Here is a 25,136-nt window from a genome sequence, read left to right as displayed (position 1 = left end):
TTTGTTCTCTTCCTTTTTTTCACTCTTGAATTTTTATATCTCTTCATGAGTGTGGAGAAACCAAAGGTGCATTTCCTTCATATATATTGAACACATAGTCAATACTTGGAGAAATTTTTTTTCTTTGGCTCCATCCACAATAGTATTATTTAGTTGCAAATATCATTCACATACATTACATGCAGAGTTATGTTGAATATAAACCGCTTTAATGGTAGTGTCTTTTGAAACACAAAATTTCTATTTTAATAAAAATGAAATTATTTTTTTTTTCTTTTACTACAAGACTTGGTATGATATCAATGAAACTTTGTCAAATTTAAAATCAAAAGTATTTATTCAAATATTCCACTTAAATTTCTTATTTCAATTCATATGTATATCTACAATCCATTTAAATAAATTTTATATTATATGAAATCATATAATTTCTTTCGTCCCTCATTTATTCAACCTCTTTTGTAGTATTATGACCAATTTTATGCACTGTACCCCATCAATCATACACACAGTTCCTTTTTGTACTTGTTATTTTTAGGTAGAGTCTCATGGACTTTGCTTGGACTAGGTGCTAAATGTGATCCTCCTACCTATGTCTCCCTTGAACTGCAGTCAGAATTGTTCGTCACACACCCAGTTTCTTTGTTAAGATAAGGCTTCACTAAAATTTTGTGTATGCTTACCTGGAATCTTTGGATTCAAAGCCCCTATTTGATAAGTAACTGTGGAGTTTCCTTAAAGAGTATTGACTATTGCTAATATGTGAAAGAGTTACAATTCAGTAGAAATATATTGCTATTTCTTACAAACATTAAATATTTTCAGGGTACTTCATCCTTTTCTAATGCATCTTCCAATAAAATTTCCCCCATCACTTTGGCATTATAGGCTATCTCAAGGAATTATCTACTCTTCATTTCTCTTAGATGAATCAGTACTTTCCCTCCTACAAATACATCTAAAAGTGACACTGAGTACTACCCAATATTATTTTTAAAATAAACTGATATCTAAAAAATTTTCCTTGCTTTCCTTTGAAATCCTGAATTGCATTAGAGAAGGTCATTGTACCAATAATATATATGTTCATGGATGAACGGCTGCTATGCTATCTCAGAGTCTGGTCCTGGGGCTTGAACTCAGGACCTGAGCACTGTCCTTGGGCTTTTTCAAGGCTGGTGCTCTACCACCGGAGTCACAGCACCACTTCCAGCTATTTTTTTCTATGTATGTGGTACCGAGGAATCAAACCCAGGTCTTAGTGCATGCTAGGCAAGCACTCCACCACTAGGCCAAACTCCCGGCCCTTCTCAGAGTCTTTTATACATAATTCTTTCATCAGAACCTCAGAGGATCATGGATTATTTATTATTGAGTTCTGGTTATACTTGATGCACAAATTAAGTCTTCATAGGATTAGACATGTGTATCAGAATAAAGAGACAATTTTAATTACTTAGAGACTTAAGGATTTGCTTAGTCACCTTAATTGAATCTGCTCATTCTTTTGTATAGGCAATGTTTCTACAAAGAATAAGCCATACCAACTATGATACTAATAATGGTACCAATAATTTACAGATATTCCTTTGTTATCTTGTATAAATTTAAAAAAATACATTTGATCTAAAAGTAGTTGTAAAGTTAACTTCTGGTTGTCTAATCTGAAATATAAATAAGAAAAAGTTCGAAAATTTGGTGGGTATAAGCCTATATGAAAACTTTCTCTGCCTTATTTCTCTGAAGAACTTAAAGATGGATGACTTCTTCATATCTGGATTCTCTTTGACCTCATTTTCTGGAATATGCCCAGCCATATGTGCATTGGTCATGTGCTGTTAAGAATAGGAACAGTCAGATCAAGAGCATATCTTGAAATTGGAATATAGTCTATTAGTTTTAAAACAATCATACATTTTGTCATCTGGTATATTTTTATATTCCTAAATGAAGTATTATTTGATTAATTATTGTGATGTACCAATATGAAGGATATAAGAGTCAAAAGTCATTATACTTACCCATTCTACACCACATAATTTAATGGTATCCAAAATTTATCTAAAATTTGGAAATAAGTAATAAATAATAAATGATTGAATAGGGTTTAATATAAACTTTAGTAATTTGCCGATAAAATAATACGCAATTAAACGTCTACTGTGGGATTGTCTCTGAATTCAGAAAGCTTGGAATCACTAGGCCACTGACTCACAGAGAATTTAATTTTACAATTAGAAGGTTCTGTGACTTTCTAATAAATGATGGGCCTTATTTAGGAGTTAAAAAGAAGGCGTTTTGTGCTCGACATCTCTGGCCATAAAAGAAATGCAAATCAAAACAACTCTAAAATTCCACCTCACTCCAGTTAGAATGGCCAGGATCAAGAAATCTAATAAGAACAGATGCTGGAGGGGATGTGCACAGGAGGGATCACTACTACACTGTTGGTGGGAGTAAAAACTCGTTCCACCACTATGGAAAACAGTATGGCAGTTCCTCAAAAGACTAAACATAAAGCTCCTCTATGACCCAGCAATTCCACTACTTAGCATTTAACCAATCGTCCAGAAACAAGAACATACTAAATCCAATAGCACAACGATGTTCATTGCAGCACTATTTACCATAGGAAAGATATAGAATAAACCCAGATGTCCCTCAGTTGATGAGTAGATCAACAAGAAGGAAATCTATGCTTCTGTCAGAAAGAATGACATCGCCCCATTTGTAAGGAAATGGAAAATTTAGAAAAAAATCATATTAAGCAAAGTAAGCCAGACTCAAATGAACATAGGCTCAATGTCATAATCAGTAGAAACCTTGGGCTCTCCTAGCAGAGATTTACAATAGAACAAAACCTAGATACTTAAGGCCATAAAATATGACGCTAAGTGAAAGGACCTCTAGGATATAGAAACAAAAGCCATATAATGAGTGATTGTTGTCCTTAATGTACTATGTTATCGCTCATCTCTTTTGCTGGTCCTTGGTTATCTTATATTGTTACAGTATTTCACCTGGTTATCTAATATCGTGTATATATGCATATTTGGTTATTTGAAGTCGGATAGGGAACAGGGGAAAACAAGATGAGGGGCAGGGGTGTGGGGAGGGAATTGGGGACTAAGACATGAGAAAGGGTATCAATGTGTGTGAAGTAATGCACCTTCTATCTGGTGAATATATTGTAACCCTTCTATTAAGTACAATAAAAATATACAAAAGAACATAGGTTCAATGGTTTCCCTCATTTGCCATAATCAGTAGAAACCTTGGATTCTTCTAGCAGAGATTTGCAATAGAGCAAAACCTAGATACATAAGGCCATACAGTATGACGCTAAATGAAAGGACCTCTAGGATATAGAAACAAAAGCCATATAATGAGTGATTGTTGTCCTTAATGTACTATGTTAACTCTCATCTCTTTTGCTTTCCCTTGGTTATCTCATATTGTTACAGTATTTCATTTTGTTATCTGATATATTGGATATATGCATAGTTGGTTATTTGAAATTGAATAGGAAAGGGGGGAAAATAAGATGAGGGTGGGGGTGGGGGGAGGGAAATGGGGACGAAGACATGAGAAAGGGTATCAATGTATGTGAAGTAATGCACCTTCAATCTGGCGAATGTAATGTAACCCTTCTATTAATTACAATAATATTTATATGGAAAAAAGAAGGTATTTTGTAGCAGGAATGAAATATAGCATGAGGAACATAATTTCAATTTTACTGCTTTCATTAGATAGAAAGGCTGAGATGCTAAAGTTCCTGAATCAATTATCCTGTTAGAATTTGGCAATTTAGCACAATCAATATATATGTATATATATTCTTTATGTATCATAAAATTACTCAAAGTAAACAAATATGCATCAAATAGCAATTCAATATTAATAATGACCAAATATGTTGCAAAAAATCACACTGACACAAGAAGAAAAGCACAAAGAAAAATAATCTTAATGAATATATATAGCTTCTCTGAAGGTAAAGTTGTGGTACTTTTCACATTTATTTTTGGACTAGAAGCATCAAAACACTATGCTTACAGGAAAATAGGATAAGGGACACTTCATCTCACTTAAATTTTTTTCTTCCAAAGTGGCTCCTGCTAGTATTTTAGGGCAATTCAACTTGTAATATTAGTATTTCTTATTTTGTGACATTTAACACATTAGATGCTGACATATCTTGCTTCTTGCCCCAAGATCCTGCCCTAAGCAAAAAATCCAAAGTAAATAATTTCATTGGGAAGTAATCACAGTTAATGGGTACACAGGTTTGGGAACAGTGAGTGATGAACAACGTAAGGTCATTGAAAACATGGCAACTCTCCTGCTTGCTGTATGCTGTTTCTTTTCTGCTGGAATGCTCTGAGAAACCATGTAAGATTATACATTTGAACTTACTATTTATGAGATAGAATGTGAAAGCAATTATTTGTCAGTCTTCCTATATAGTATTAAAAGACTTATCCATAGAGTAGTAATTCCACAACATTTCTTGATTTGCATAGGTATATATGCAAATGACAGTCCCAAGAGATATAAAGAGTGGTGCAGTTATGGCTAAGGCAAAGTGCTGTGAAGCTATACCAACATTAAACTGTTTGACATTGCAATAGACAAAGTAAAATTTCAGGATGACAAAAATCTACCCTTTACAATCCTCAAAACTACATATATCTTCAATTAAATAAAATGTATCGGGACCAGGAGTTTGGCCTAGTGGTTAAAGTGCTTGCCTAGCATGCATGAAGACCCGGGTTCGATTCCTCAGTACCACATACATAGAAAAAAGCCAGAAGTGGTGCTGAGGCTCACGTGGTAGAGCTCTAGCCTTGAGAAAGTCCAAGGAGAGTGCTCAGGCCCTGAGCTCAAGCCCAGGACTGGCGGAAAAAAAAATGTATCATAAAACTTAGAGAATGTAATCAGTAACATTATTTTCCAAAGATACAGTTAAGAGAATCACTAGAAAATCAAATATTCCCACTTTTCTACACTTCCAAAGGCCAAAAATAACACATTATTTTCCTTCTCCATTTACCCATTCTATATTTTCATCACTCTATGCCAGCATTTTAGGAAATGGAGATTGTTTATTGCAGTAACCCAGTCCTTTGTCCAACAGAGTTACTAGGATATGTTTAGTGAACCACTTTGCAATAATTTACCATTTTGTGTGATCACTGCGATATTCCTTGTGGCTATCCCCCTCATTCTCTCTTGTTCTATCCATCTCTGTCTCTCTGCTAATGATTTAATGTCTTTTAGTGCTTCTTTATTTTGACTTTACTCATTTTCAAGAGAGAGTAAACATAAGCAAATATTTGTATTTTTGCAAATGCATGAACTAAACAAACTTGAGGGACAAAATTTACCTGAGATAAATGGCTTCAGTAGACATTTCACAAGGTACATTCTTTTTGAGATGGACACAGATATAATTTTACAACCTTTTTAGTGACTCACTATGCTAAGTAAATGCAAAGAAGATCTTACTCTGACATGTCTCATTTTACTCAGTTACAGTTGCTTTTCTTTTGATGCTATTACAAAAGGTGTTGCTGGGCTGGGAGTTTGGCCTAGTGGTAGAGTGCTTGCTTAGCATGGACAAAAACCTGGGTTTGATTCCTTGGTACCACATATATATAAAAAAGGTGGAAATTGTGCTGTGGCTCTAGTGATAGAGCATTAGCCTTGAGAAAGCCCAAGGACAGTGTTCAGGCCCTGAATTCAAGCCCCAGGACTAACAAAATTAATTAATTAATTAATTAATTTTTTAAAAAGTTCTTGCTTTTCTGATTTGAGCCTCACTCATTCTTGGCATATAGTAAAGGTACTGACTATTCTGGGTTAATTTTATACCTTACTCCTTTGCCAGTTTTTGATCAGCTCAAGTAACTTGGGAGTGGAGTCTTTGCAAATCTTTAAACATAGGATCATGTCATCTATAAAGAGGGAGAGTTTTACTTCTTTTCCTATTTGGATCCCTTTTATGTTTGTCTCTTGTCTTATTATTCTGGCTAGGAATTCCAATACAATATTGAAGACGAGTGGACATAATGGATTCATCTCATTCCTGATTTTAGAAGAAATTTTTAGCATTTCACCATTAAATATGATTTTGGCTATAATTTTTTCATAAACAGCTTTTATTACCAATGTTCCATCGATTACTAGTTTCTCCAGAGCTTTCATCATAAAGGGGTATCAAATAGTTTTTCTGCATCTATTGAGATGGTCCTGTGGTTTGGTTCTTGGTCTTATAGATGTGTTGGATTACAATACTTGACTATCCTATATTAAACCAGTTATGTGTCCCTGGAATAAACTTGTTGGGTTAGAGTATATACATTTTGTGATTGCATCTTGGAGTTGATTGGCTAGAATTTTATTGGGAAGTTTTGCATTGGAGAAAAGATTTCTTTGATGGGTTCCTATATGGTTTGGAGATGAGAATTATGCGGCCTTGTGAGAATGAGTTTGGTACTGCTCTTTTGTTTTAATTTCATTGAGTAGTTTGAGGAGTATTGGAGTGAGTTTTCCTTTGAAAGCCTTATAGAATTTAGGTCCTGAGCTTTTCTTGAGTGTGGGAGTGTCTTTTGTTGCCATTTCGATTTCAATACTTGATAATTTAGTTGGTTTAAAGCTCCTTGGTTCAGTTTGGTTATGTCAGTATTTGCTAGAAATTCTTCCATTTCTTCTGGATTCTGATTTGTTAGCATACATTTTGTAAAATATTCCAATTATAATTTTCCCAATTTTTCATATTTCTGCTCTGATATTCTCATCTCTGATTTTTCCCTTTGGGTGTATAATCTTACCCCCCCTCTCTCTCTCACTTGCTCTTTTGCTCTCTCTCTCTCTTTCTCTCTCTCTCCCTCCCTCCTCTCTCTCTCTCTCTCTCCCTCCTCTCTCTCTCTCTCTCTCTCTCTCTCTCTCTCTCTCTCTCTCTCTCTCTCTCTCTCTCTCTCTCTCTCTCTGCTTTCAAGCTCTCTTTGGTCAGATTTTCTAGGAGTTTGTCAATTTTATTATTTTTTTTTAAAGAACCAAATCCTTAGCTGTTCCACTTTCCCTCCCCCATCTCTTCCCAGTCAGCTTGTGTTCCAACCTTCCCTTCCCTATTTCTAATAAACAAATAAATGTATATACAATATACTAGTTGACAAAGTCAGATACAGAAACCTCAAAAGATTAACCATAAAGAGGAAAAAAGAGAAAAGAAATAATTGCATATACTACATTAAGAACAACCATCACAAAGATAAACCTCTTGTTTCCATATCCTAGAGTTCATTTTGTTTAGTCTCATCCTATATGAGCATATATACATAGCTTTTTAGCTATTGTTATTTGCTGCTAGAACAATCTTAGATGTATACTAATTATTAAAAATTAGGGACACCATATTTATATGATGCTTAGGATCTGGCTAACTTCACTTAATATGGCATTTTCAAAGTCTCCATTCCCTTATGAGTAGGGTGATGTCAGTTTTTTCTGATGGCAGCATATAATTCTATTGTGTATAAGTTCCACATATTCTTGATACATTCATCTCCTGAGGGACATCTGGGTTGGTTCCATATCTTAGCTATGGTAAATAATGCTGCAATGAACATTGTTGTGCTAGTAAGTTTGGTGTGCCCTTGTTAGTGGACATTTGGTCAAATGCCAAGGAGTGCGATTGCTGGGTCATAGGGAACCTCTATGTTGGGTCTTCTCAGGACTTGTCATACTGCTTTCCAGAGTGGTTGAACAAGTTTACACTCCCACCAACAGTGCATGAGCATTCACTTCTGGCCACATACCTGCCAGCATCTGTTGTTATAGATTTCATTTTTTTGCCAGTCCTGGGGTTTGAACTTGGCCTGAACATTGTCCTTGGGCTTTTGCAAGGCTAGTGCTCTGCCACTAGAGCCACAGCACCACTTCCAGCTTTTTTCTATGTATGTGGTATCAAAGAGCCGAACCCCAGTTTTCGTGCAAGCTAGGCAAGCGCTCTATCACTAGGCCAAACTCCCCATTCTGTTATAGATTTCTTGACAATGGTCATTCTATCTGGAGTGAGGTGAAATGTCAAAGTTGTTTTGATTTGCATGTCTTTTATGGCCAGAGTTGTTGAGCATTTCTTTATGTGTCTGTGGGCCATTCTTATTTCCTCTTCAGAGAAGTATCTCTCTAAGTCTTTAGCCGACCCTTTTATGAGTTGGTTGTTTCTTTGAAAAATTGTTTTTGAGAGATTCAATTTTTGGTGGGGTCGGTATATTTTAGATATGAGGCCCTTGTCTGTTGTATGGATAGTGAAGATCTTCTCCCATTCTGTGGGCTATTTACCTTCTTAGCTATGTCCTTTGCCATACAGAAGGTCTGCATTTAATGCAGTCCCATTTGTCCAAAATTTCTTTAATTTATTGTTTCTGGACCTTTATTAAGAAAGCTTCGACCTTTGCCCAGGAGTCCTAGTGTATCTCCTATTCTTTCTTGTAAGGTTTTTTAAGATATCTGCTTTCACCTCAAGGACTTTGATACATTTGGTATTATTTCTGCTGCAATGTGACATAGAAGGATCCAACTTTAATTTTCTATAGGTGCTTAACGTATTCTGCCAGCACTATTTGTTGAAGAGGCTGTCTTTCTTGCATCCTATTTTTTTGGTTCTCTTATTGAAGATTAGGTGGCCATAGGTCTGTGGAATAATTTCTGGGTCTTCATTTCCATTCCTTTGGTCCTCAGGCCTGTTCTTATACCAGTACAGAGCTGTTTTGATTACTATACCTCTGTAATAGAGTCTGAAGTTTGGTGTTGATATTCCTCCAGTGCTGTTCTTAATGCTAAGGATTGTTTTTGCTATAGAGGTTCTTTAATTATTCCATATGAATTTTTGGATTGATTCCTCTATTTCATTAAAGAATGATATTGGGATATTGATAGGTATTGCACTGAATTTATAGATAGCCTTTGGGAGAATTGCCATTTTCACAATGTTTATTCTTCCAATACAGGAGCATGGGAGGTTTTTCCACTTCCTTAGTTTTGCTTTAATTCCCTTTTTCAGGTTTCTAAAATTTCTTTATAAATGTCCTTTACTACCTTAGGTAAGTTAATTCTTAAGTATTTCATTTTCTTTAAGGCTATTGTTAACGGTGTTGGTTTTATGATTTCTGCCTTGTTCTTCTTGTTGATGTTATACAGGAAAGCGCTTGATTTTTGAGGGTTAATTTTATACCCTCCTAATTTGCCAAAGTTTTGAGTCACCTCAAGCAATTTTGTAGTGGAGTTTACAGGGTCCTTTAAATACAGAATCATGTCATCAGCAAAGAGCGAAAGGTTCACTTCCTCCTTTGCTCTTCCTAGGAATTCTAATAGTATATTGAAGAGGAGTGGAGAGAGTGGGCATCCTTCCTTGTTCCTGATGGTAGAGCAAATGACTTTAGCTTTTTGCCATTAAGTATAATGCTAGTGGTAGGTTTGTCCTACACGGTCTTTATTATACTGAGGAATGTTCCATGGATTCCTAGTTTTTCCAAAGCTTTTAGCAAAAAGGGGTCTTAGAGCTTGTCAATTTTTTTCTACATCTATTGAGATGATCATGTGATTCTTGTCCTTGCTTCTGTTGATGTGATGAATTATATTAATTGACTTGTGTATATTGAGCCAGCATTCCTGTGAGGAATCATGTTTGATCAAAGTGTGTAATTTTTCTTTCTTTTTTTTTTGCCAGTCCTGGGCTTGGGCTCAGTGCATGAATATTGTCCTTGGGTTTTCCCAGGGCTAGATCTCTACCACTTGATTCTAGCACCACTTCTGGCTTTTTTATATGTATTTGGTACTGAGGAATTAAATCTGGGTCTTCATGCATGTTAGGCAAGCCCTTTACCACTAGGCCAAACTCCCAGCCCCAGAGTGCGTAATTTTTTGGATGAGTTTTTAAGGTGATTGACTAGTATTTTGTTGAGAAGTTTTAAATCCATGTTCATCAAAGAAATGTGCCTTTGGTTCTCTTTCTTTGATGAGTCCCTGTCTGATTTTAGGATGAGGATTATGCTGGCTTCATAAAATGAGTTTCGTAAAGAGCCTTCACTTTCAATTTCATTAAAGAGTTTCAAGAGTGTTGGTGTGAACTTTGGTTTGAAGGTCTTATAGAATTCCGATGTGAATCCATCAGGTCCTGGGCTTTTCTTGGATGGGAAATCTCTTATTTCCATCCCTATTTATTTACTTGTAATAGATATGTTTCGTTGGCTTAGGTATTCTTAGTTCAGTTTGAGGATGTTAATACTGGCTCGAAATTCATCCATCTCTTCTAGATTCTCAAATATGTTACCATAAAGGTTTGAAAAGTATGTCCTTATGATGCTCTAATCTTGGTAATTTCTCTCATAATATTTCCATTATTGTCCATGATTTTGTTTATTTTGGTGTGCTCTCTTCTTTTTTGGTAATATTTTCTAAGGGCCTGTGTATTTTGTTAATTTTTTCAAAGAATCAACTCCTTGTTTTGGTGATTTTTTCTATTTTTTACTCTAATTCATTTAATTCTGCTTTAATTTTAATAATTTGCTTCCTTCTACTTGATTTGGGATTGGTTTGTTGCTCTTTTTTGAAGACTATAGGTACACAATTCAATTGTTGAGCTTTTTCCAATTTGTTAATGTGGGCACTCAGAGCTATAAAATTTCCTCTGAGTACTACCTTTGCGATGACCCAATGAGCTGTTATTTTGTGCTCCTTTTTGTTAATATCATAAACGGTTGAACTTCTGCTCTGATCTCTTCAATGACGCACTGGTGATTCAAAATATGTTGTTCAATCTTCATGAGTTACAGGGATTTCTTTGGTGGAGATTGGTTTTGAGTTCCAATTTTATGATGTTGTGGTCTGAGAGAATGCAGGGAATCATTTCAGTGTGTCTGAATCTGTACAGGTTTGATTTATGCTCTAAAATGTGGTGTGTTTTAGAAAATGTTCCATGTCTGGAGGTTCTCATATCTGCATCATCTAACCTGCTATCAATACTTTTTACTTTGTTCTTCATCTCCCTCCTTCTAGTTGGTCATTTTTGATGTGTTGCATCTCTTGTTTTAGATCTTGTATGGACTTCTTGACCTCCTTGATTTGGATTTGAGTGGTCTCTTTGAAGTTCCTTAGCTCAGAGTCTGTACTCTCATTGGACTTTTGCTGAAATTCATTCAGGTTTTGAGTTCTATGAATTCCTCCATTATTCTTTGATTGGCTTCATTATGTTCAAATTCCCATTCACGTATATCTGTCTTCATGCTTTCAAACTTTTCATTGATCATGTTTACCAGTAGCATTTATAGAGCATTTTGATGACTGTCTTGTAGGTTTTCATTGACTGTTATGTTGTCTTTATTTTGAGTTTCTCTGTTACTTTTCCTTTCTTTCATATCATTCAGTATTGTGTCTGTTTGTAGTCATTCCAGCAAATGAATTGATCGTATAATAAAAATCCTTAACTTGTAACCTTTAATTGGACATATGCAATTTTTGAAGACGTTTGAAATACATGTCTAACTTAGACTTAGAAATAAAAATAATAAATGAATGACTCAGTCAATCTATCTATAATCTAATATTTACTTCTAGGATTTACTTCTTTCAGGCAACATCCCAGCAAGTTGTTCAAAAACTCAAAAGATTACTATTCGTAAATTTCATATACTAATATACAGGAATTCATATGGAAAGTAACGCAGGTGAATACAATCCTACTATATGAAAATAAATCTTACATTCCCTATTTTAGAGTTCAAATGCTAAACATGCTGCAGCAATTCATACTGAAAGAGCTTTCATTGAATAAGAGGGGACAATATGGGATAAATCTACATTCTCTGACACAATTAGCAGATGGCTGAAGCATGCTGTGATTCCCCAAGCTGGCAGTTTGCACTTTATAACTTTGCCAGAGAAGACCCGTGCAATGATTACTATTCAACCATCAAAGGTATTTCCCAGATTCTGTTTATGAAACTTAGCAGCTGCCAAGGCTTTTCTTTATATACTTTTGACACGTCTCCATCTTTTCTGATACATAGCTATACCTGAACACTTAAGTATATATGGCACAAATGAGTGCTACATAATTGACAAAGTTTTATTCTGGCCTTATTACTGGGGCTTTTAGGCTCTGCAACACCATTTAAGTATAGATTTGTTTGTCACAAATATACACACTTCACTTGTTTACAAAAAAGAATCTGTGTAAGCTTGCCAAGGAACCCATGAGGGCATCTCTGAATGTATGAGCAGTGCCATCATTGTCCTTGAGGGAGAACACCTGCTATAATGCCAACACCAATTAGCTCTCCTATTTCTACCTCTGTCCCTCTCCAAGAGGCCAACTATCTAGGTAGTTGTGTTCTAAAGTTTGTCTCAGAGGTGAGTTATGAATCAGATCATAAAGCTTTCTAAAATGACAGTGGCTCCTTAATACAGACAATACATAGGTACACAGGCTGTGTCTTCTGGTACATACTCTTTGCTACCAAAGCCACTCCCAGCTTTATTTTACATAGGTCATATGTTATATGTGCATGCATACCAAAATATGTTTCATAATCATAATGTTTAATATATCTATCACCTCACATAATTACTATTGTTTTCCTATTTATGGTAAGAAAACTTGGGCTAGGAGCTAGTGGTAGAGTACTTGCCTAGCATGCATGAAGACTTGGGTTCAATTCCTTGATACAACATACACAGAAAAAGCCAGAAGTGGTGCTCTGGCTCAAGTGGTAGAGCGAGCACTAGCCTTGAGAAAGCTCAAGGACAGTGCCCAGACCCTGAGATCAAGCCCCAGGACTGGCAAAAAAAGAACACTTAAGATTTATCCATTCAGCAAATTTAAAGTGCACAATATAGTATTATTAACCATGGGTTACCTTTTGTTAGATTAGATTTCTAAAACATACTGATATTGTATGACTGAAATTGTATTTTTTAAAACATTTTCCCAGTTCTTCTGCCATTCTCATTTTTGGCAATCCTTATTCTAGTGTTTTCTTCTGTGAGTGTAATGTTCAATTTTTTTCCTATAAGTGAGATGAGATAGTATTTATTCATTTCTGCCTTATTTTGCTTACTATAGTATCTTGCAAATTCATTTTCACTAACAATAGCCAAAGGTCAGGAGTGTGACTTAGTCGTAGAGTGCTTGCCTAAAATGCATGAAGCCCTAGGTTTGATTCCTTCCTACTACATACACAGAAAAAGCCAGAAGCAGTGATGTGGCTCAAGTGGCAGAGTGCTAGCCTTGAGAAAACTCAAGGACAGAGCTCAGGCACTGAATTCCATCCCCAGGACTGGCAAACAAGGATCAATCTATCAATCAATAGGCCAGTTTTACAAACAGCCTTAAAATATACCAGTGGAGGATTAGATAATGAAAATATGGGATGCACAAAGGTGCACACATCCAGCAAAATGCTATTCAGCTTTAATGAAAAAGCACATTTGCTATGTGCTTTTAAATAATACTTAACTGAAGATACTATTAGATTCTTTTTGAAATAGTAAAACTGTGAAGCAATACATTATTTGCATAATTGAACATTGAAATTTGTCACCCTTATCTGTAGCCTATAAAAAGAAATCATTGAACAGTTGTCATTCTGGTCATAGTGGTACATGGCTATAATAAAATTCCAGTGCTTGGGAAGCAAAGGAAAGAGGATTTCCATGTTTGAGGCAATGCTCTGTGACATGGTGATGTACTATCTAAAATAAACATCAAAAAAAGTTGTCATAGGTAAAAAAATAAGTTTCTATTCCTAAAGCAAGCATTAGTGTCATTCTTTTTTCCTAACACAGACTTCTTTGGATACTTAGCCATAGCGTAAATAACCAAAGTATTTTTTCATAGGTGTGCTTTACTTGGTATATACAATATTGAAATATTTTCATTTTATTTTTCTGACACAGTCATAATAATTTCACATACATATAATTGCTTTTGCACAAATAAAATATAATACTTGATATCAGTGTATCTGCATTCTTGAAATACAACCATTCCAAACCTGATTAATGGCCTTTAAGTAAGATACACATTCTTTCTCTTTCCTTTCCATGTAATACCCTTGATATAATGACTTCAAAATTACTGAGTATATAATATATCTAGGTTCCAAACAATGAGTTTCAAGATGTATTAATGTTTGGATGGAGAAAAGATAGATTTATTTCCTTGTCTTAGTTTCCCATTCTTATAACAAATTCTTTTATGTTATTTAATAAATGAATACATTCTCTTAGACTTATGAATATAAAACATCAGAAATGAGCATTACAGGCTAAATTCCATATATGAAGGGCTGGTGCTTTCTTTTATCTTTCTTTTCTTTTTTTTTGCCAGTTCTGGGGCATGAACTCAGGGCATGGTCACTGTCCTTGAGTTTTCTTAAGGCTAGCACTCTACCACTTGAGCCACAGAAACACCTCTGGCCTTTTCTGTGTATGTGATATGGAGGAATTGCACTCAGGGCTTCATGCATGCTAGGCAAGCACTCTACTACCAGGTCGTGCTCTCAGCCCACAAAATTGTGTCTTATAAATCTCTTATGAAAATATCTATTCTAACAGAAATGGAGAGTGTCTTGGTTTGTAGTCAGTTGGATAAATTCCCAGGTGTAAACTTTCTGGGTCATAGAGAAGCTCTAGGTTTAATTTTTTGAGGAACCTCCATATTACTTTCCACAGTGGTGGAACAAGAGTACATTCCCAACAGCAGTGTATTAGCATTCCCTTTTGACCACATCCCCACCAGCATCTAATGATGCTGATGATCCCCACCAGTTTTCTTGATGATGACAATTCTAACTGGGGTGAGGTAGAATATCAATGTTGTCTTGATTTGTGTTTCATTCATGGCCAGAAATGTTAAACATCTCTTTATATGTCTATTGGCCATTTTTAATTCTTCTGAGAAGTCTCTATGTCTTTAGCTCATTTATCAATTGGGTTTTTGTTTCTTTGAAGATTTTTTGGGGGGATTTACTAATTTTTTGAACTCTAAGTGTATTTTAGATATAAGACCTTATATGATGCATTGTTAGTAGGGATATTTTCCCATTCTTTCTGGCTATATCTTTGGCTATGCAGAAACTCTTCAGTTTGATTTAATCCCATTTGCCCAACCTTTTTAAAAAATTTATTGTTGGGGGTAATTTATAGAGGGAATAGAGTTACATTCACTAGGTAGTGGGTACATTACTTCCCACACATTGATACCCCTTCTCATGTTTTTGTCCCTGTTTTCCATCCCCACTCACTTCAAATCATCTTGTTTTCCATCTTCCCTTACCTATATACAACATACCAGGTGACAAAGCCAGATATAGTAATCACAAGAGATTAACCATAAGGGGAAAAAAGAGAAAAGAAATATCATAGGACATGAATAACAACAATCACAAAGATAAACCTCTTGTTTCCATATTCTAGAATTCATTTTATTTAGTCTCATACTATATGACCATATGTACATAGGTTTACACTATTATGAACTTTTTCTAGGATGGTCCTAGATGTGTACACATTATTGCAAATGAGGGAAATCATGGAGCTTCCTTGGGGTCTGGCTTATTTCACTTAATACGATCTTTTCCAAGAGTTTCCGTTTCCCTACGAATGGGGTCATGTCATTCTTTCTGATGGCAGCATAGAATTCTATTGTGTATAAGTACCCCATCTTCTTGATCCATTCATCTACTGAGGGGCATCTGGGTTGATTCCATATATTTGATATGGTAAATAATACTGCTAGTAAGTTTAGTGTGCACTTGTTTGTGGACATTTGGGTAAATGCCAAGGAGTGGGATTGCTGGGTCAAAGGGGAGCTCCATGTTCAGTCTGAAGAATTGCCATATTGCTTTCCAGAGTGGTTGAACAAGTTTATACTCCCACCAACAGTGTCATCGTGTTTCCTTCTGGCCACATACCTGCCAGCATCTGTTGATATTGTATTTCTTGATAATGGCCATGCTAACTTGAATGAGGCGAAATCTCAAAGGTGTTTTGACTGGCATGTCTTTTTTTGGCCAGATATGTTGAGCATTTCATCATGTGTCTATAGGCCATTCTTATTTCCTCTTTAGAGAAGTCTTTCTCTAAGTCTTTGGCGCACTTTTTATGGGATAGTTGTTTCTTTGATTATTTGTTTTTGAGAGATTCAATTTTTGGAGGGATAGGTATATTTTAGATAGAAGGTCCTTGTCTGTTGTATGGTTAGTAAAAACCTCCCACTCTGTGGACATTCTGTTTACCTTGCTAACTATGTCCTTTGCCATAGAGAAGCTGTGCAGTTTAATGCAATCCCATTCATTCAAATTTTCTTTAATTTGCTATGTTTCTGAACCTTTATTAAGAAAGTGTCAACCTTTGCTCACAGTCCTAGTGTGTCTCCTAGTCCTTCCTGTAAACTTTTCAGGACAACTACTTTTACCTCAAAGACTTTGATCCATTTGGAATTAATTTTGTTGCAGAGTGACAAATAAGGGTCCAGCTTCAGTTTTCTATAGGTGCTTAACCAATTATTTTTTTCATATATTTCTCATTGTAATTAATAGAAGGGTTACATTACAGTCACCAAATAGAAGGTGCATAACTTCACAAACATTGATACCCTTTCTTATGACATGGTCCCCATTTCCTTCCCACCCTCCCCCACTTATATTGATTCTCCCCCTTCCTTATCCAATTTTTAATAACCAATTAAGCACATATAAAATATATCAGATACCAAGGTGAAATATTATAATAATATGAGATAACCAAGAGATGGCAAAAGGGATGAGAGATAACATAGTACATTAAGGACAACAGTCACTCATTATATGGCTTTTGTTTCCTTCTCCTGGAGGTATTTACATTTAGTGTCATACTATTTGGCCTAATGTCTCTAGATTTTGTTCTATTGTAAATCTCTGCAAGGAGGGTCCAAGGTTTCTACTGATTATGACAAATGAGGGAAATCATTGAGCCTATGCTCCTTTGAGTCTGGCTTACTTCACTTAATATGATTTTTCTAAGACTTTCCACTTCCTCACAAATGGGGTGATATCATTTTTCTCATAGCAGCATAGCATTCCATTGTGTATAAATACCACATCTTGTTGATCCACTCATCACCTGAGGGACATCTGGGTTGGTTCCATATCTATGCTATGGTAAGTAGTGCTGCAATGAATATCGTTCTACTAGTGGATTTAGTATGTCCTTGTTTCTGGAGGATTGGGTAAATGCCAAGTAGTGGAATTGCTGGGTCATAGGGGAGTTCTATATTTAGTCATTTGAGGAACTGCCATACTGATTTCCATATTAGTTGAACGAGTTTGCACTTTCACCAACAGTATAGTAGTGATCCCTCCTGGCCACATCCCCTCCAGCATCTGTTTTTGTAAGATTTCTGATCCTGGTCTTTCTAACTGGAGTGAGGTGGAATCTTAGAGTTGTTTTAAATTCCATTTCTTTTATGGCCAAAAATGTCGAGCATTTCTTCAGGTGTCTATAGGCCATTCTATTTCTTCTTCAGAGAAGTCTCTCTTTAATTATTTGGCCCATCTTTTAATGGGAGGGTTGTTTTTTTGGAGATTAGATTTGGGGTGATTCAATTTTTTGAGCTATTATATATTTTAGATATGAGGCCTTTGTCTGTTGTATTGCTAGTAAAGATTTTCTCCCACACTGTAGGCTTTCTTGTGAATTTGCTAGCTATGTCCTTTGCCATATAGAAGCTCTGCAGTTTAATGCAGTCCCACTTATTCAGTCTTTCTCTGATTTCTTGTGTTTCTGGGTCCTTATTAAGAAAGTTTCGACCTGTGCCAAGGAGACCTAGAATATGTTGATTCTTCCAATCCAGGACCATGGAAGGTTTTTCCATTTCCTCAGTTCTGCTTTAATTTCCTTTTACAAGGTTTTAAAGTTTTCATAAAAAAGTTCCTTTACATTCTTAGTGAAGTTAATTACTAAGTATTTTATTTTATTTGAGGCTCTTGCAAAAGGAGTTGCTTTCCTGATTGTTGCCTTGTTCCTCTCACTGTTGGCATATAGGAAAGCAGTTGATTTTTGAGGGTTAATTTTATACCCTGCTACCTTGCCAAAGTTTTGAATTACCTCAAGAAGCCTGGGAGTGGAGTCTACAGGGTTCTTTAAGAACAGAATCATGTCATCTGCAAAGAAGGAAAGTTTTACTTCCTCTTTCCCTGTTTGGATCCCCTTTATGCTTGCTTCTTGCCTTATTGCTCTGGCTAGGAATCCTAATACTATGTTAAAGAGGAGTGGAGAGAGTGGGCATCCTTGTTTCAGTCCTGATTTTAGGGGGAATGGCTTTAGCTTTATGCCATTAAGTACAATACTAGCTGTGAGTTTGTCATACATAGCCTTTATGTACTGAGAAATGTTCCATGGATTCCTAGTTTCTCCAGAGCTTTTAGCATAAAAGGGTGTTGGATCTTGTCAAATGCCTTTTCTGCATCTATTGAGACAATCATGTAGTTTTTGTCCTTGCTCCTGTTGATGTGTTGAATTATATTAATTGATTTGCGTATGTTGAACCATCTTTGCCTCCCTGTGATGAATCCTGTTTGATCATACTGAATGATTTTTTTGATGAGTTGTTGAATACAGTTGGCCAATATTTTGTTGAGAAGTTTTGCATCAATACAGGTCTATAGTCCTCTTTCATTGATGAATTTCTGTTGGTTTGGGGATGAGGGTTTTACTGGCTTTGTAGAATGAGTTTGGCAAAGTGCTTTCGTTTTCAATTTCATTGAAGAGCTTAAGGAGTATTGGCGTGATCTTTGCTTTGAAGACCTTATAGAATTCAGCTATGAATCCATCTGGCCCTGGGCTTTTCTTAGGTGGAAGTTCTCTTACTGCCATTTCTATTTCAGTGCTTGAAATAGGTCTGTTTAGTTGGATTAGGTCTTCTTGATTCAATGTGGGTATGTTAATATTGGGTAAAAATTCATCCATTTCTTCTAGATTTTAAAATTTGTTGGCATAAAGGTTTGAGGATTATTCCCTCAAGATGCTCTGGATCTTGGTAATTTCTGTTGTGATATTACCATTCCCATCTGTGATTTTGTTTATTTGGGTGTGCTCCCTTCTTTTTTTGGTAAGATATGCTAAGGGTATGTCAATTTTGTTAATTTTTTCAAAGAACCAACTCCTTGTTTTGTTATTTCTATAGGTTTTTTTGGACTCCAATTAATTTACTTCTGCTTTGATTTTAATAATTTGCTTCCTTCTACTGGGATTAGGGTTGGTTTGTTGCTCTTTTTCCAGGAGCTTAAGGTGACACATTAAATTGTTGGTTTGCAATTCTTCCAATTTGTTATTGTAGGCTCTCATAGCTATACATATTCCTGAGTACTGCCTTTGCTGTGTCCCAAAGGAGCTGGTATTTTGTGTGCTCCTTTTTGCTAAATTTCATAAACTGTTGAATATCTGCTCTGATCTCCTCGATCACCCATTGGTGATTCAACATTGTGTTGTTCAATCACCATGAGTTACAGGGTTTTCGTTGGTGTAGGTTTGTGTTCAGTTCCAATTTGATGTCCTTGTGGTCTGAAAGAATGCAGGGAATAATTTCAGTGTTTCTGAATCTGCATAGGTTTGTTTTTATGCCCTAAATATGGTCTATTTTAGAAATGTTCCATGTACTGCTGAAAAGAATGTATATTATGTTGTTGCTGGGTAGAATAATCTGCATATGTCTGTTAGATCTAGTTGGTCTATACAGCTGTTCAATTCAGAAGTTTCTCGGTTGAGTTTTTTTGCCTGGTTTTTCTGTCCATAGGTGAGATTTGTGTGTTAAATTCACCAACAATCACTATGTTTGATCTATGTATGGTTTCAGTTAAAGTAAAGTTTGCTTGATGAAGTTCGGTGCTCCCGGATTAGGTGTGTAGATGTTTAGAATGGTTATGTCCTCCTGGAGGAGAGACCACTTTATTAACATGTAATGACCTTCTTTGAATTTTCTCACTAATTTTAGTTTGAAGTCTATTTTATGTGATATGAGGATGGCAGCTCCAGCCTGTTTGTGGGGGCCATTAGCTTGATAGAGTTTATTCCAATCTCTCACTTTCTAAAAAATCTTTGTGTTTTGGGGCAAGATATGTCTCTTGAAGACAACAGATCATTGAATCTTGCTTTTGGATCCAACTAGACAATCTATGGTGTTTAATTGGAGATTTAATTCCATTGATATTGAGGGTTAGGACTGAAAAATATTTACTAGTACCTGGCGTTGTTAAAAGCTTTCATTAGGGCCTGTGGGTTCACACTTATTGTGGTACTTAGATGATATGAGTTTTAGGTGCCATTTCTTTGTCAGTATTACATTTGTGTTCATTTTCAAATTGTAGAACATCTTTGAGAATTTTTTGTAATGGTGGTTTGGTTGCTACTTACTGTTTCAACTTTTCCTTGGACTGGAAGGTTTTTATTGTTCCCTCAGTTATGAATGAGAGCTTAGTTGGGTACAGTATTCTTTGTTGGTAGTTATCTGTCTTAAGGGCATGACATATATACTTCCAACCTCTTCTTGCTTTCATGGTTTCTGCTGAGAAATCTGTGGTTATTCTGATTGGTTTCCTTTCTAGGTAATTGTTCTCTTCTCATTGGCTGTTTTTAGAATCCTTTCTTTGGTCTCTATTGATCCTGTTCAATGTTAACGTGGCGGTGGGATGTCCTTTTCTGATCAAAGCTTTTTGGTGTTCTAAAAGCTTCTTGTGGGCCTGGAGTTTAGCCTAGTGGTAGGGTGCTTGCCTAGCATGCACGAAGACCCGGGTTCTATTCCTTGGTACCACATACATAGAAAAAGCCAGAAGTGGTGCTGAGGCTCAAGTGGTAGAGTTCTATCCTTGAGGAAAATCTAAGGACAGTGCTTAGGCCCTGAGCTTAAGCCCAGGACTGGCAAAAAAAAAAAAGCTTCTTGTATCTCAGTGGGCCTGCCCTTCTGGATACTTGTGAAGTCCTCTGAGATGATTCTCTGAAGTGTATTTCCAATGCCATTCACTTTTTCTCCAGGCCCTCCTCAATGCCAGTTAGCCTTAAATTATGCTTCTTAATTGTATCTTGGATCTCCTAAAGCTTTCTCTCATATTTCCTCGATTTGGTTTGACTCATTTTCTGTTCATTCTATGTAACAACTAAATTATCTTCAACCCCAGAAATTCTCTCTTCTAACCTGCTACAAAACTTTCTACTTTATTCTTCATCTCCCTCCTTCTAATTGCTTATTTTTGATGCCTTGAATCGTTATCTCAGCAGCTTTATTCTTTTTTTCATATATTTTTATTGTAAATAATAGAAGGGTTACATGATATTTGCCAGATAGATGGTGCATTAATTCTCATACATTGATACCCTTTCAACATGTCTTGGTCCCCATTTCCCTCCCCCCCACCCCCACCCCTCATCTTGTTTTCCCCCGTTACCTATCCAATTTCAAATAACCAAATACAAATATATCCAATATAGCAGATAACAAAGTGAGATACTGTAACAATATGAAATAACCAAGGGACAGCAAAAGAGATGAGAGATAACATAGTACCTTAAGGACAACAATCATTCATTATATAGCTTTTGTTTCTATATCACAGAGGTCTTTCATTTAGCATCATACTATATGGCCTTATGTATCAAGGTTTTGCTCTATTGCGAATCTCTGCTAGGAGAGCCCAAGGTTTCTACTAATTATGACAAGTGAGGGAAACCATTGAGCCTAAGTTCCTTTGAGTCTGGCTTACTTCATTTAATATGATTTTTTTCTAAGTCTTTCCATTTCCTAACAAATGGGGCGATGTCGTTCTTTCTGACAGCAGCATAGAATTCCACTGTGTATAAATACCACATCATGTTGATCCACTCATCAACTGAGGGACATCTAGATTGGTTCCATATCTTTGCTATGGTAAATGGTGTCAGCAGCTTCATTCTTATCGGACATTTCTTGGAGTTGGTCAGCTTTTCGTGGATTCTATGAATTCATCCATTTTTCTTTGAAAAACCTTCATTACGGCCTCCTTTATGGCTTCCTCTTTTTCACATATCACCTTGTTTATGGTTTCATCTCGTTTAGATATGACTTCCTCCTGTAACTCTTTCTGTATGTTGTCAATCTTTTCATTAATCATGCTTACCATTTGCATAGGTACAACACTTAGAGGACTGTCCTCTAGTTTTTCCGTTGACTGCTCTATTGCCTGTTTATATTGAGTGGGAGATGCTATTCCTTGATTTGACATTTTTCTTGAGTTTCTTGTTCTGCCCTTTGAAAATGGGAGCAAGATTAATACTGCACGAGATTACAATTTTTCAGATATAACCAACCTAGACCTCTTTAGCTGGCTGACAATAGATATTCACAAATTTAGATTGGTATTATCACTCTCTCTTTGTTTTTGTGCACTTACAGACAAGTCTAATAACACCAGTGATCACTGATTTATAATAAAAACTAACACCTCAATCCGATCTCTACCGTATTTAAGTCCCTGTGGACCTAGAATATAATTGAACACGTAGATATACAGTATTGCTCAACCACCATGAAATGTAGATCCATGCATTAAAAGAGTTGAAGGATGAACAGAGGACCAAATATAGATAAATAGTATGAAAGTCAGCAGGGAGGTAAGAAAAGAATAATGTAGGAGTGTAAGATTAATATAGTAATGAAGAAAAGGGATAGTGTAAGGATAACTGAGCAGATAGAATATTTTTGTCCAAAGTTTAGAAAAAAATAAGATAAAACTTATGAAAATAAGAAGAGTGATAAGAAGAATATATAGAGAAAAATGGGAGGTATATATAAATGCGGTATCAATAATAAAAATTTTAAAAAGAAAAAATAAACAAAACAACAATAACAATAAAAAAAGACAGAAAAAAGGTGGGGGGGGATTCCACACGACTGTCAAAATTTGTCATTGAGCTTTCCTAGGCATCCAGGACTGTTGTTGTAGGTTCGTTCTCTGGTCGGTAGGTGGCAGTCTTTATTTGGTTTGGGACTGATGGTTCTGGTTATCTGTGTATACCTGTGGTTCTCAGCGAAATTGGTTCCGTTACTGACTAGGTCAGTTTGCAGTTTTGCTAGCGTTCTGCCTGTTCCCAGAGGCTGTGTGCTGCTGTATGGCTAGCTCTCAGCCCAACCAGTGTCCCCACAGTGGGCTGTGGGATGGAGCTGCGCACTTCCGCTAGCCCCAGAGGTTTTCCCAGGGGCGGGGCCCAGCCAAGGACCCGGGGTTTGGGAATTTCAGGGAGCTTTCTTAGTCCAGCCTGGTTTCTGCCCCGTTCCCAGGGGCGGGGCCCAGCCTAGAGAATAATTAAACACCTACATATACAGTATTGCTCAACAGCCATCAAGTGTAGATCCATGCATTATAAGGGTTGAAAGACAAACAGAGGACCAGAGATAGAGAAATAGAATGAGAGAGGTCAGGAGAGGTACAAAAGGATTAACGTAGGAGTATAAGAATATTATAGTAATGTAGAAAATGTATAGCGAGTTTGACAGTTTCCAGGGGCTCTCAGTAGGACCAGCAGGAGCCTGCTCTGTTCCCAGGGGAGGGGCCCAGCTGAGGACGTGGGCTCCAAGGGCAGAGCCTCACCTTTCTGATTCTCAGAAGGCAAGCTTGGCTACTGGTCAGCCCTTCAGATCCCTGCTGTGTTTCCACTGCTTTGTCAGAGAGTCTGTGAGTGTGGGGGGCCCCTCGGTGCTGTCTTGCTCAGGATTCCCAGCTGGAGGATGCACCGCTCAAGAATTGAGGGGGGACAGATGCTGGCTCCTAGACTCCCGCACACCCCACCTGCTGTTGTAAGGCAGGGTCCCAGTGCCCTCTACTTTCCAGATCCAGTGGCCTGGGAGAGGAGCCTGGTGGGCGGGTGGGAGCTGGGGCAGCTCCGCCTCCCCTGGTGGGGTGCTGAGTCTTAGGGTCCACCTGCCTGTCAATCTCCAGTCAATGGCCTCGGGGAGGGGGACCTATTTGATGAAAACTTTAAAACCCTGAAAAAGGAAATTAAAGCAGAACTAAGGAAATGGAAAAACATCCCATGCTCCTGGATTGGAAGAATCAACATTGTGAAAATGACAATCTTGCCAAGGGCTATCTACAAATTCAACGCAATACCCATCAATATCCCAATGGCATTCTTTAAAGAAATAGAAGAGGCAATCCAAAATTTCATATGAAATAATAAAAGACCCTGTACAGCAAGAACACTTCTTAGCAGAAAGAACTGCGCTGGAGGAATTTCAATTCCAAACTTTAGACTCTATTACAGGGCTATCATTCTCAAAACAGCTTGGTACTGGCACAAGAACAGGCCTGAAGACCAATGGAATAGAACTGAGGACCCAGATATTAAACCACAGACCTATGGCCACCTAATCTTTGATAAGCGAGCCAAAAACTAGAATGGAAGAAAGACGGCCTCTACAACAAATGTTGCTGGCAGAACTTGTTAAGCTCTTGCAGAAAACTACAGTTAGATCCTTCTTTGTCACCCTGCATTAGAATTAACTCCAAATGGATCAAAGACCTGGAGGTAAAAGCTGACACACTGAAAACTTTACAAGAAGGAATAGGAGATACACTAGGCTTCCTTGGCACAGGTCGAAACTTTCATTATAAGGACCAAAAATCACAACAAATCAGAGAAAGGCTGGATAAGTGGGACTGCATTAAACTGTGGAGCTTTTGTATGGCAAAGGACATAGCTAGTAAATTAATTAGGAAGCCTACAGAGTGGGAGAAGATCTTCACCAACCAAATAACAGACAAAAGCCTCATATCTAAAATATATCAACAACTCAAAAAATTGAATCACTCCAAAACTAATTTCCAAAATAACAACCATCCTATTAAAAAATGGGCCAAAGATTTAAAGAGAGTCTTCTCTGAAGAAGAAACAAAAATGGCCTATAGACACATGAAGAAATGCTCAACATCTCTGGTCATAAAAGAAATGCAAATCAAAACAACTCTAAGATTCCACCTCACTCCAGTTAGAATGGCCAGGATCAGGAAAACGAATAACAACCGATGCTGGAGGGGATGTGGCCAGGAGGGATCACTATTACA

The sequence above is a fragment of the Megascapheus bottae genome, chromosome X, assembly GCF_031878675.1.
Source record: "Megascapheus bottae isolate mThoBot1 chromosome X, mThoBot2.hap1, whole genome shotgun sequence".
Taxonomy (NCBI): domain Eukaryota; kingdom Metazoa; phylum Chordata; class Mammalia; order Rodentia; family Geomyidae; genus Megascapheus; species Megascapheus bottae.
Note: the sequence above shows the minus strand (reverse complement) of the source record.